Below are 14479 nucleotides of genomic sequence, written 5' to 3' on the forward strand. Positions count from 1 at the left end.
GATTCCGCGGAATGCCGCGGTATTCCACTTGTCAATCCCCCATCCTGATCACGCCTTCAGAAAAATAAAAATCCTGTCTCTACCGGTAGTCGAACCTTCCTTCGTCGGATTTCCAGCAGAGCGCTTTAACCAACAGCGCCACGCCCGGGATCGGGATGAAACCAGATCATAATTATCCTTGTCTATCGTGAGGATAATAGTAGGGGTATTCCTTGAGTGACAGATTCTGCGTCTTTCCTTTCCTGTAACCAATTATAGAACGTCGGCGAACTTCGATGCGTTCAACGGAACGCTGGTAGTGTTCGACGAGGGGTGCGCGATGTACCGTGTGCAGTAGCAATGCTCAAGCTTTCGCGTTTTTCCTTTGCCGATTCTGCAGTGCTCTCGGAATTTTTATCCCCTGGCCTTGGGCGTAGGCCGATGTGTGCTCGTGACGTTTAGTGCAGGAGACTGGTAGGTAATATATATATACATATATAGCTGTCAGCAGAGGTGGGCAACCTCATGAGGTTTCGACCTCATGAGGTCGACCTCGACCTCAAAATGACCTCAACCTCACGGAGTGAGGTGAGGTTGAGGTGAGGTCGGCGGCAGCACGAAATGTTTTGAGTGAGGTCACGAAATTGGACCTCAACCTCACGCATGAGTTTGGGGTTGAGTGAGGTCATCATTGTGTGAGGTCGAAATTGTAAGGTCCAGGCTTTTTGCTGTTGCCGCGGATTTCTTCGAAGAGCGCCCCTTTTGACGCGGAGCTCGAGCGTACTGCCGCGGTGTGCCCGCCGACTCTCGGTGTTTGGTTACCCCCCGTTCGGACGACCGGATGCCGCAGCCCCTGCCCAGCTTTCGGCATTCCACCGTAATGTCCACAGCCCGAGGACGCTTCCCTCTGGTCTTCTTGGAAGGAGATATTTTTTTCTTTTACTGCACGAACTCCCCATGCCCCCCGCCCGCCACCCCCGTTTCCTCTGACTTGTTTGTGATGATGCTTGCCGCCGGCTCAAACACCCAGGAGCGCGCAAAGCACATAACTCATTCTGACCCGCGGTGCTTCTGTCGGATGCCGCAAACAAACAAGCAAACTAAAAAGCGAAGCAAATTGTCTTTTGCGTAGACGGCGCGAAGCAGAACTGTTGGTCGTGTGCATGCCCGTTTCCAGGCGCTGACGTCATGGCTGCTGCCTTACATTCGATAAAGGACCCCGCTGTACATTACACGGAAAATTTACAGAAAATGGTGCAGCGAAATTGTTAGAGGACGTGATACTCACAGATAAAAAAAAAAAAAAAAAAAGGAAAACCGGCCCAATACCATCTGAGCATTTTATCGAAGTCCTCCCTTACGAATGGTACGTCATCGTTCTATATTCCGGTCCTGTAAATTTATATTCTTATAATCTCCAGAATAACCTCTCTTTGGTCTTGTGCTGCTTGTTCCTTCTAACAGGTGGCCCCGAAAAACTGCAATCGGATGAAGGTGCTAGTGTTCCTTATATCACCAATATAGCGGTAAAACATGCTAGAGGATGAAACGGACGGCACCGCTTATAAGATGCAGCTGGTATACAGGAAAGAAGCCTGCGCATGTTAACCATTTGCCGAGATAGAAGAGACAAAAAAATATGGAGCTTGCATACAGTAAAGCCCAGTGAAAAGCAAAACGTTTTTGCACCGCTAAGGCCCTTTGATTCTTTCTCAAATTCTAGTGAAATCAAGCAATGCAGGAGGAAGGAGGAGAGTAAGGGATTCTTAACTTCATAATATCAGGTTTCTCCTGAAATCTCTTATTCAGGCGCAGAAAAAAAAAAGCGTTCTCCTATATGTTTTTATGAGCCAGAAAGTGTTGAGATGGTTTCCGGCTCGACATTTTGGTGTCAAACTGAGCGTGTCTCTTTTGTGCTCCCGTCTACTCGAGACGGACAAATCAATCGGATGAAAATTTTTGTGGCCAAATGTCGGAATAATTTTTTCAGACAGTTGTTTTTTTTTTTTTAAATCAATTTAGATATACGTGAATGAAACCAATTACATGCTAGCACTGAGGAATGCAGTACTAAGTCGATGTCTCAAACCTTCTATACGCTCTGGGAAGCGCAGTTCTCTTCTGTTTTTGGTGTGCGACATTTGTTATTACTTTTGTCAACATGGTATTTCTTTATATATATTTTCTTGTATGTCAATTAAGTTCGTACACTGCCGAAAAGAGAACAGGCTTCTTCCCTCACATTAGGTTCTTTCTTTGGCATCTTTTCAGAGGCCCATAGCACAACCCTCCTTTCCACTTACCGGCGCGGTCATTTAATCTTTTTTTTTTTCTTTTTCTTTTGCAAGTATTGGAAAGCGCGATCTAGTCTCTGAAAGCGGAGCTGGCACACATACGCCACTTCGCCACGGATGGCGAAGGGAGGAGCGCGTGCACAGTAGGGAGCGCGGTCCCTCCGGGCTGCTTGCTCGCCTCCTTTCTGTTGTTCTTGTCTTTATTTTACGTTTATGGGCTGTAACTATACGACACTAACGGGGAAATGGTTTCTCTAGATTCACGTACGGTGCATGCGGCGAAGCAGCTTCGGAGACACCACCGTGCAATTTATTAGTTCAGTCTTCAAAGGAAAACAAGTAAATACCCCAAAAAAGCTCGTCTCAAAATTGTTGGCGAAATGGCAGCCAGTATTCAGTTCGGGCGTACATGTATTTATATATATATATATATTTTTTTTTTTTTTTTTTTTTTTTTTTTTAGGCGGTAGGGAGTTGGACATTTTGCTCCGGCGAAATTTGACGGGCGAGCTGATGTTCGCGACAGCAAAGTGGTTCCCGTTTAACCCTCTTTCCTAGCAGTTCCGACCCTTGCAATTTTTTAATGTAAGCGTGGTGTTCGAAGAAGCAATTTCGCCAATTCTTGCAATACGCCACGGGATCACAGAATTATAAACAAACGCCCAAGAGTGGCCGGTCGGGACCTCATAAGATAAACAGCATTCCTCTTCGAAATTTTGTGAAGGTTTATTCGGCGTTGGCCGAGTTTTATGATTAATTAGTGTTTTGCTGTCTTTTCCTCTTTTGTTTGCTTCGTTGGGGATTTAGTCTTCACAAGTCGTTTCATGAGTGGCTATTATGGAAAATTTGTGCCCCGTTAATATGACATCCGTTAATATGGAGGACCCGAATTATGGACAGTTTTTCTGGGGGCGAAAATTTTTCAATATATTTAGCCTCGTTAATATAGAAACTCGCTCTCTGAACAATAGACAGGGGATGAATGCCCACAGCCTATTCGGCCCATGTATTTTTGTCTCGTTAATATGGACATCGTTTGAAAAATGCAGGAGAGTCCGAAAGCAAGTTAAAGAAGGGTGCGCAGGCCGGGAACCTATGCGAAAGCTGATACGGTCGGATGCCTGAACGAGTCCTGTGGAGTTGGAAAGAACCAAAGCGGGCGTGTCGTCGTTTTAGGAAGGGAGGGAGGGGGGGGGGGGGGGGGGGGGGCGCGAGAGCGGAAAGAAAGGGAGGAGGAGGAGAAAAGGAGGGTGGATGGCAGGGATCGTCCACAGCAAACCGAGGGTCAGCTAACTAAGAAAGACCCCAAAAGGAGGGAACCGGGAGAACGAGAGGCCGCAGTCGGGAAAACAGCAACATGTGGTCGCAATAAATTCTGCTGAACGTGAACAGAATAGAGGCCGGTAAAAGCGCAAGAAAGAAATAATAGGAAGAAAGACAAGCGCCAAAATTGGGGGTGGGAACTGAAGTTTTTCTATCCCAGAACACAAAGTGTGTTCCATGAAGCCGTTAACTCTTTTCGGTCAGGGTTAAGACACACTCACGAAGTAGAGCGACAAAAGAAAGGCGACGAGCACGCAACCAGGACCGGGCATCCCGTCCTGGATGCCCTTCCTTCTCATGCTCCTGGTTTTCGTCACTGTTGCGCTGTCGAACTGCTACATTTTGCACCACAGCGATCCGCATGTCGGCTTCGCCTTGAGTCAACGATGCGGCCTTGACAAGGTCTGAGCTCTTCGTAGTCGGCTAGCCGTCGTTCTAAACTGTACTTCAGCTTGGTGGTGGTGGTGGTGAAAAACATTTATTAGATATGCAACCCTCAACTTTAGTCTGACTTTTGGCATGGCGGGAGCTAAGCACAAAGGAACGGAGCTGAACTTAGGCGGGAAGCGGGAAATCTGCGAATACAAGCGGCAAAAGCCATCTCAGTCAATCCAAGCCGTGAAAGACTGGACCCAAGTTCAACTAGGCCTCAGCCTCGCCAGGCCGACGGTATACCATCTATATATACTACAGGACTCCGATAAATGGCTCAACGTCGGCATCGCAGCAAAAGCCACAGTCCGACAGCGCCCAGCACAGTTCGAAGAAATGGAGTCCCTTGTTAATGTGGTTCGGGAATGTGCACACGAATGGTGCTGTCGTCAGTGACGAAATGCTTCAAGAGAAAGCTCGCTGCCTCGGCAACATTATGGGTGCTTCTTTTCCTCCGTCTTGATAGGTTTTACCTGTGATGACTTACGAAATTTTTGTTCAGTAAACAGGGGGATGTTTACTGAGCAATATTATTCTACGCTCTGTATAGGCGTTACTGACTTCAGCTACTCAAGAGGATGGGTGACAAGGTTTAAGAATAAACATGACATTTCGGGTCGACATATTCACGGAGAAGAGGAGCATCGACATCTCGGCTGTGTTTAAACACCTAAATTAATTAATACAGCAGCCATTAATTATATTTTTTCTCATTATATACTTTTCGTTTTTATTCATGACTCGTTATTATGGATGACTCGCTTTATGGACAGTTGTGGTCGGAAACCAAAGCGTCCATACTAACGAGGCACGACTGTATTCCTATTTTTTCCTAATTTAATGTATTCTGTCGCAAGACAATGTACAGTGTATTAAAAAAAAAAGCTCGTCAATCATCATTTTTTTTTTTTTTTGCGAATTAAGAAAAAGAGCAAGGATAGAAGCTTGGGCGAGTTGCTGTCGGGTTTCTTGCCTCATAGCGCTAAACAGACAGGGACACAGCCAGACATACGGGACGGGGGCTAAAAAAAAGCGCCCGTCCCGTGTGTCTCGCTGTGTCCCTGTCTGTTTAGCGCTATGTTGCAAGAAAAGAAAAAGAGCGTTTCGTCAATGTTGTCGTCGTCATTAGGGTCAACAGCATTTGTCTTTTCAGTTTATAGTAAGAACTGGCTTGTTTTATTTCTAATACGAATCTTATTCACGTGGGTCAGATAGGATAAACTCTTTGTATTTCATTATGGGCCTATGTGTAGAAACGTGGTACCCATGTAGGCCTTATATTGAGACCGACCACAAAAGGGTAGGCGAGGAGGAAGAGAGGATTGCCACTTTAGAGTTGGACATGTAGTGTCAGGAGTTTTTCTGCTTTTATCCGGGATATTAATTGTTGTATAAAATTAGGAATAAAATACAGCCTTCATACAACAAAATTCTGGCTAGCCTATATACCCCAGGATTATCGAGAAACGTATATTTGCTTTAAGTTACGGTTTAATTTAATGATTTTTTTTTTTTTTGAGGTCGAGCGCCCGACCTCAACCTCACATTTTGAGTTTGAGGTGAGGTTGAGTGAGGTCGCCAATGGTCACCTGAAAAGTGAGGTGAGGTCGCCTTGGGGACCTCAACCTCAATTGATGAGGTTGAGGTTGAGTGAGGTCGCCAAATATTTTTTGAGTTTGAGGTGAGGTCGAGGTTTTTGAGGTCAAATGCCCACCTCTGGCTGTCAGCGTTTCGATAACGTTCGTAATGAAGTATGTCGTACGGCACATATTGCGATCTGTCGTGCGATCTTCACCCATCTCAAAACTACTTATTTATACTCGTTTTTTTTTTATTCTTTTTGACGGAATCATTGTTCTTGTATCCCAAAATCATTGTTGCGCCATATCTGGTGGAACGAAATTCAGGACCGCTTTTGCAAAAATAGGTTTTCTTTAGTACAAAGTTTAGAGGAAACTCCAAGAGGAAGTATAGATTCTGAATTGAAAACCAGTAAAGAGGTTATATATAAGGAGTGGTTACCCACTGACACTAATCACTCCTTATTTATAACCTCTCTTTAGTGTTAACCACGTCAAATGACCAAAAGCAGCGGACATTCATGTTGAGGCGCTTCATGTAAAGTGGCCCGGAGTTTTGCTGTTTTCCTCATATGTTATTGCTGCCCTGAGTTTTTAATTGCTGGCGTGCTGAACGTGGCAGAGACTTAGTGCACACCGCTTTACGCATTCTATATTAAACGGCGAGTTGCGTTAGAGCTCGCGGTGTGTTTTTGTGCTCTGTTTGCTACTCACGTCACTTAGCGAGATCAGCCAAGGTTCCATACTTTATAATGTTTCACATTCCATTCTTGTCTCATTTGCGCTGTGCGCTATAGACTACGTCGCGGTGAAGTCGCTGCCAGTGACAGCCAGCCAAAAGAAAGGAACGCGGAACTAAACACGGCCAAAGTTGTTTTGAGGCCATACTGTGCGGCACTGACCAAGGACACACAAGGCGCTGCGCGGCTGCGTCCTTTTGCTTTCCTCCGCTGCGCTGTATACCCTTTGTGAATACGTGTACCCAAATTGCATAAGCGTCAACCTCTGCAAACTGAGCTCTTTTTTTTTTTTTTATTCGAACGACAACAGAAGGAAAGCACCATACTTGGCGTAAGCTGTGCTTTCTACACACTGCTCCGCATCAAGACCAGCCGCGAGCGATTCCAGCCCGCGGCACGCATCTAATAAACGATTCAAAAGCCGAGACGAGCGCCCAGCGAAACGAGAGCGCCGACCCTGTGTCGGACGGCCACCCCGCCATTGCACACGGCGGAGCTCAGTAGCGATTGTTTGGCAGTTTACACAACGAAAGGCGAGGAGCAGTGGCCGACCCGGCTTCCACCTACTGACCGGCCACTGTGAAAACAGGCCACGAACGAAACCAAGCCATCGCGCGCTCCGATGTCGCCATGGCGTAGGGGCCCAGCGAGTGCGATAGCCTAAGTGACGCCTATTCAAATGTAGAAGTGTAGCTCGGAAAATAAAGAGCGAACAGCAGCCGGGAGGCTCTCGGCCCCTTGGTTCTCCTGCTGTATGCATTCGAAATGCGAAAACAAAGGAGCTTAACCGTCGGCAGCGGAATTGTCTTGCATATATGCAGAGCCGTAAACAAAGACGCCAACCTGGAACAAAGACAGGTCATCGTACGCGCACGTGAGGCGGCACGAATACCGACGAATGCGGAGTGAAACTAGCGGAGGAAACCCCCGCTGCTGGTACGCCAGGATGCAGTGGTGCAAATTGGCAGGCAAATGACTTGCAAATACTTGCATTTTCTTCCCCTGTCAAGTAATGTATGGTCGTGATGCGTGTGACTTCATTTCAAAGTTATTTCTGTTCGCTGAATTATTCATGACATGTACAATGACTATTTCGCTTGGGCGCGCGAATTGTCTACATGTGCCGAAACCCAAAATAGCGCTCGTCAAGTCTTGGCACACCGATGGGGGGTCACATCGACGGGAATGTAGATTCCCGGTTGTTTTAGACACGTACGTGAGCATTTAGTGAGCGAATTCGAAAACTCGTTTTAGTTTTGTGCCATACGCGCGCGTAATGCGAACTAGTGCAGTTTGTAGAGTGCGAGGTTATTTTGGTATGAGCGATATGTGGGATTATTTTTTCAGTGTGCAGTATATTTCATATCGCATTCGGGTTCTCGTGGCGCCGGTGAACTCTCAAGTTCAAGATACACGAAAGACAAAAGCATTCGAAAGTATAGCAGGCGAGGCTGCACGGCTACCGCTGGGATCAGTCGGCAGAGCCCTTCACGCGGCATGCAGTGTTCGTGGGTTCGGAGCGGCGACTGTAGTTTTAACGTGATGAGCGCACCTTCGCCGAAAAGGCCGGGGTCGTGACAACGAAATTCCCTGATTGGTCAACACAGCGTTGACGTTGCAGGTCATTCAACCACCGTTGCGATGTGCCTCCCTAGAAAAATACTCTTTTCTAAAAGAAAAAAAAAAGTGATCGAGCGGAAATTGAACCGCTGCCCTTTCAGTTGCTAGAATAGCGCGCTGATCCACGAGATGCGTTAGTTGTTGCCAGAGTCGCTACTTGGGAAACGCGAGAGAAAAAGACAGAGTGCACAAGCGAAAAGCCTATCTTGTTGTCTCGTGTTTTCCAAGTAGCGCATTTGACAACGATGATCAACCAACTGACCTCCGTGTTAACATGCATAGAGCATTCGTTGAGCGCGATAGCTTAAAGACCTAATGAGGCCGTCTCATACCTTTCAGTGAGCAGAAACACTTAGTCGAAGTTAATACCACTAATTAACATTACTAAGTAGCACTACAAATTAAGAACATTAGCAACAACACATAACGTACGTCGAAATGGCAAATATAGCATAAACTCTTAAAGGGACATTGAAACGATAGTTATGGCAATATTCTAATGCAACCAATCCGTAAATGTGGTATTTGTGACTGTTCGAGTCAAATTTAAAAGCTTTGCATAAATCCGATAATTTAAAAATAATTCTAGAAAGTTCTCCTGGCGACCGCTCGCCACCGATTAGAACGACCCCCCCCCCCCCCCCCCCCCCCCGCGCGCGTTCGTAGCCGCCTCCTTCCCATTGATGTCAACCGGGTTTTCTAAGTGCATCACGGAGAGGGGTATTTCATTTTTCTTCGATGAGGGCCGGCGGGGTTTGAGTTCAGGGGGTAGATGAGGAGTATCATTTTTGATCGCCAATATCTTCGGCGTTAGGAGAAGCCCGATTTAACTAGGTCGCATCCCGCAACCTGTCGTACACAATCGCACCCGCATCGAGCTCTCACTTTGCCCACATTAAAATTCCGGGAGACAGAAACATGAACCAAGTAATGGTAACCAGGCAGGAGGTCGATCCGGCGCAACATATACCCCCCTCCCCCCCCCCCCCCCCTTCCCCACCACGCACCATCTCTGAACAGAGACTTCGGTGAACGTGGAGGCTCTGCGTGTCGATCTGTCATGCGGCTCTTCTACATGCTTAACAGTCCCATGAGCATAAAAAGATCACATGGCACCACAGAAGCTTCCACTCTAAGCAAACATCTTATAGTATAGGGCGTAATATCAATGTCCTTTTGAAAGTCCGCTGAAGAATGTCAAAAAAAAAAAAACACTGCATCACGGCAATACACAAAACAATGATCTATAGTTTCTGGCTGCTGACACAGGCGACAGTCCACTGACCATAAGTTCCTTTTGCATGAAGCCACGTTTTTACGGGCAAGGTTGACGTGTGAAATTTGAAAAGAAAGTCTTTGCGGCTGATTGCATCCCTTGCACTCGCTTTAAAACACTATTTTCTAGAAATGGGAGCTAAGGCTGCCAATACATCGGTACAGGCAATAATAGAGAGATTTACCTTACCGTGATCCGCGATCCGCCACCGCGACCCTCTACCGCGCGTGGGTGGGGCGCACAAGCTGATTTGTCCCGACGCGGCAGGTCTACGTGCTGACATTAAGTATGTGGCGCCATCTATAGGCGTCAAAGGGATCTGGGCATGCGCAGTGGAACGCAACACTTGCTGTTGGGCTAGTTGGTTCAAATCCCTATTTGGGAACACAGCACGAAACAGGACGCAACACAAGAGAACGAAGGTAGGCAGGACGGAGCGCTGAACTGACAACTTTTATTTTCGAAAGAAGGTGACCCGTATTTAAACGGTGCTTATCAGAACACGTGATCAAGGCAGGGAGCAAAACACTGCTAAAAAAACCTTTCGTGAAGAACGAATTGGCCAAAGACCACAACAATGTTATGAGGGATAAGCTCTGATAAATAATTTCTGCTGCATGAAAGTTATCTCCAGTGCCGATAACCAGAAAAAAGAGAGATGAACATTTAAAAGCAAAAAACACAACAATGTTTGTACACACAAGAATGTGAACATGGCACTAACTGCAATGAAAAGAGGTAAACAGGTTTGAATGCTAGAAATAAAAACATTGACAGGACTGTGAGCATGACGATAACAGGATAAAAGCCCAACAAAAAACACGGCCAAAAATTATCACCAATGATAAACGACTAAAAAACACAACCGAAAAGAGGTGAAAGTTTTCGAACTCTGTTAAAATCTATACTATATCTTGAGAGAAAGGCTACTTCTTTTTCTGACAGTAGAATTGAAGGCAGGCTTACGCACTGATCATTCATCCTTTGAATGCTGGCAGCTTCCATTATCTCACGTGTTGGCTTATCGACGTGTCACCCTATCACTGAGGTTTTTTCGAATTCTGGTAAGCATCTTGATTCCGCATGTTCACAATCCCTACAGTGAATGCCTAGATGGCGCGACTTTTGAACGGTTACAGTGTATTTGTGTTTTTTCAATCTCTCGTTTAAGCAACGACCCGTCTGACCAATGTACTTTTTCCCGCAAGACAGAGGAATGGAATAAATAACCGACTTAGAAAACTGAACAAATGGCTGCAGGTGGCGAGTGGTGCAAATGTTCCTTACTTTTTTAGGTTTATTTACGCGATTGCAGAGACGTGCTAAACGCTCTGGGGCACTGAAAACTACTTCTACACCAACGTTTTTTCCACTTTTTCTCAGGTTTTGGGAAATTTGGTGCTTGTATGGCAGAACAACCAAATTCTTTCTGCGCATCTGTTGTCTTTCAACTAAAGGTCTTTTTGACTTATTCAGCATACCTTCAGCAACAGAGGCCAACAGCTTAGGAGGGTAGCCTGCTTGTTCCAATCTGGCTGTCTGCCTTAAGAAATTTTTTTCAGTGTAGTGAATGCAAGATTTTGTGAGAGCATTTTTTAAAACAGCTTGAACAATATTCCTTTTGACAAGCTTAGAGTGGGCTGTGTCAAACGGAAGGATGTGCTTATTGCCCCTGGGTTTGTATGACCAACATATATGATCTACCTTAAATTCGAGACTGAGTTTAAGGAATTGTAACACGTCTTTTTCGGGACGCTCATGGGTTAAAACTAAGGGTGTCAGGCACTGTGAAAACAAATTTAAGGCCGCTTCTACTTCCAGATTAAACATATCATGACTGCAATCAAAGAGCACCAGAAAATCATCAACAAACCGGAAGACCTTAAGGATCTTCGTTCCTTCCAGCCGTCTATTAATAGCATTGTCAAGTTTAGCTAGATACAGGTTGCTTAAAACCGGCGCTATGACAGATCCAATGCAGATACCTTGTTTCTGCAGAAAAAGAAGTAGCCTTTCTCTCAAGATATAGTATAGATTTTAACAGAGTTCGATAACTTTCACCTCTTTTTGGTTGTGTTTTTAGTCGTTTATCATTGGTGATCTTTTTTGGCCGTGTTTTTTGTTGGGCTTTTATCCTGCTATCGTCATGTTCACAGTCCTGTCAATGTTTTTATTTCTAGCATTCAAACCTGTTTACCTCTTTTCATTGCGGTTAGTGTCATGTTCACATTCTTGTGTGTACAAACATTGTTGTGTTTTTTGCTTTTAAATGTTCATCTCTCTTTTTTCTGGTTATCGGCACTGGAGATAACTTTCATGCAGCAGAAATTATTTATCAGAGCTTATCCCTCATAACATTTTTGTTGTATTTGGCCAATTCTTTCTTCAAGAAAGTTTTGTTTTGCTCCCTGCCTTGATCACGTGTTCTGATAAGCACCGTTTAAATACGGGTCACCTTCTTTCGAAAATAAAAGTTGTCAGTTCAGCGCTCCGTCCTGTCTACCTTCGTTCTCTTGTGTTGAGTCCTGTTCCGCGCTGTGTTCCCAAATATGCAGTGGAACGCGCGGTGGCGGGTCACGGTAAGCTATATCTCTCTAATATCTAAATCAGAACTCTTGTCATCTCTCTTCTAGCGGTGTTTAATAGACGATTGAGTGCCCATTTGCCTATTTTGCTTGCTCCCACTGGTCATAGGAGTGAGGGTCCTTTATGGGGTTTTCTTAAGGAGGTTGCCGACACGAACCACCGACATGTTTCCATTGCTTCAGTCAAAATATATATTTATCCAAGAACCCTCAGCCATATTTCAATAAGGCAACGTGATAAATTCATTCAAAGTATTTAATATTTCAAAGTGCGGGAGCCAGTCAGGTGTTGGATCAGCAAAATTGATTATTTGACAGCACCTTGCAATGGCTTCCTTGACGTGCGTCGATATATCTGCGTGACGCGCCATTACCTATACTTTTCTATGCGGGTGTCCAAGTTAAATTTAGCCAAGGATTAAAAAATGAAGCATTTGAGGTGAGCCAGAGAAACCACTTGTATACAGCTGCCAGCCATGTGGCACACCACAGGGAACTTTTTGTTTTGCAGTTAACTCATTGGTATTTAAGATAATTTTCTAATTTACTAACGTTTGCATTTAGACAATAAATAGGTTTGCAGAGTTATAGAGCATCTTTCAAAACCCCCATTCCACTCATTATCGACAAAGAAAGCCTCACGAGTATCGTTCTTCCAATCTCTAAAGAAAGCCCGCGAAATAAAAAAAAAATATATCACTTGACTGCATGGCGCCACGATTGTGCTGTTTTCAACCTAGGTTTAAGTGAACGAAATCAGCTGCGGCCTTGGCTCCACGACCCCGTTGCAGCGGCAGGCCGATATGTCTGTGGTGGTTTCTTCGTCCGCTTCAGGCAGTCGGCGCACGTGAGGATGCAAGTCGCAGCCAAGGAACTGGAGTGGAAGGCGCGCCGCCTAGTGAAGCCTCCGCGACGCCATATCTTGAGGGGGGCAGAAAAGCGAGCCAGTTGCCGCCTTTTTGTCTCTAATTAATTCCCTAATTAAATTAAAGGCCTAATTATTATTTCGGGAACAACATTACGTCACCCTCTATCGATTGTCATCACTCATTAACCTCTATCGCTTCTCAATTACTGCGGTGGACACGATTTTACTGACGCGGTCTGCGGAACTAGGCCAGGCCGGAACTAGGTATATTTTAAGCTTTAGAGGAGGCTTCAACTCCAGCTGCAGTGGGCCTTAGCTGGTAATTCACAGGTCATAGGCCCGATCCCGATCGAAAAAGCTGCATCCTGGTGACGTTATAATAATCTAACTCGGCTGAATGGAGTTAGACGAGCATTATTTATGTTTTGCTTGGTTTTTGCGTGGTTTAGCTTTTGATTTTGGATTCTATTCGTCAAAACTATTTCAGCAATATATGAAGTGACGTTGTAGCATAAAGTTCAAATTTAATCATAATTACTAATCGCCAGAAGTCAGGACCTTAGTGTAGTGCAATGACATTACTTTAGTACAACCGTACTTGATATAAGCTACGCTACAACATGACTTAAAAGTATAGTATACATTTCAATTTTAAAATTAAAATTAACTAACTAGCGGTAATTAATTATGACGTGCAGTTAGTCCAATTCAATTATACTCGGTATTAGCTATCAAATGATATACGAATTGTATGTATAGCATGAATATAAATTTCATTCACAATTAGCTAATTTACAGTAATTAATTATGACTTAGAATTAGCCCAGACCAAATATACTCGAGATCAGCTATCTAATGATACATGACTCGATGATGTGGCATGTATAATAGCAGTTAATTAGTTCACTATGTTTAATTAAGACGCAATTAATCCGGTGATATTATGTTCGGCATAGGCTGCGCAACGATGTTATAATAGCGCTGCTATAACTTGCCTCAAAGGTTTGCTATAGAGGTAGAGCTGCGACTTTTGCGCTGAGTAGAGCCAAAAAAGTTCCAGTACTCGGATATCGTCGAGATCTTTAAATATAATCCAGGTGGTTCAAATCGATTCGGAGATGTCCAGTGCGACTCATCTGATTGCCTACAGCATTGTATCAGAACTTAAAAATCCTTTGAACACTTGAAACACACTGGAAACGCCGGAGAACAGCGCTCCCCAGCGCTTGGCAGGCCGCTTCTTGCCCCCGTCAAGATGGCCGCCACAGGCTTCACCCCCAGCCCATTGGCCGGTGTAGGGGACTTCCACTCCAGCAGTTTTTTTTTATAACCTCTTGGTCGTAGCGAGCTCACCGCGCTGGCGGCAACCATCGCCAACATATCAGCCTACCGCTGGGGCTAGGCTGTCGAGTCACGGCCGCAGCTAATATCGTTCACTCAAGCCACGGTTGAGACCACCAAAATCGTAGCGCGCGAATGCATAAGTCACGCGATATTTTTTTTTTATTTCGCGGGATTTCTTTAGAGCATGAAAAAACGGTACACTAGAGGCTTTATTTATTGGAAATATATAGAATGGGAGTTTCAGAAGGTGCTCTCCAACTTTGTCAAAAACATTTACTGCCTAAAGTATATATAGTAAAATTAGAAAAAAAATATCTTAATTGCTGATTAGTAAATTGCAAAATAAATAAAAATTGCCTGTGGTGTGCCAAATGGCTGGTAGCTTTATAGAAGTGGTTTGTCTGGCCTATCTCAAATGTTTTATTTTTTTTTAACCCT

The 14479-nt window shown here is 44.8% G+C and overlaps 1 long non-coding RNA gene across 2 annotated transcripts in view; it reads right to left on the minus strand.

Annotated features, from left to right (window-relative positions):
* Positions 1-14479, minus strand: part of LOC146203090 (uncharacterized) — a 63876-nt gene that overhangs the window by 39483 nt on the left and 9914 nt on the right. The window lies entirely within an intron of this gene.

This window comes from Amblyomma maculatum, chromosome 1 (genome assembly GCF_055883805.1).
Source record: "Amblyomma maculatum isolate TAMU_Amacu chromosome 1, ASM5588380v1, whole genome shotgun sequence".
NCBI lineage: Eukaryota > Metazoa > Arthropoda > Arachnida > Ixodida > Ixodidae > Amblyomma > Amblyomma maculatum.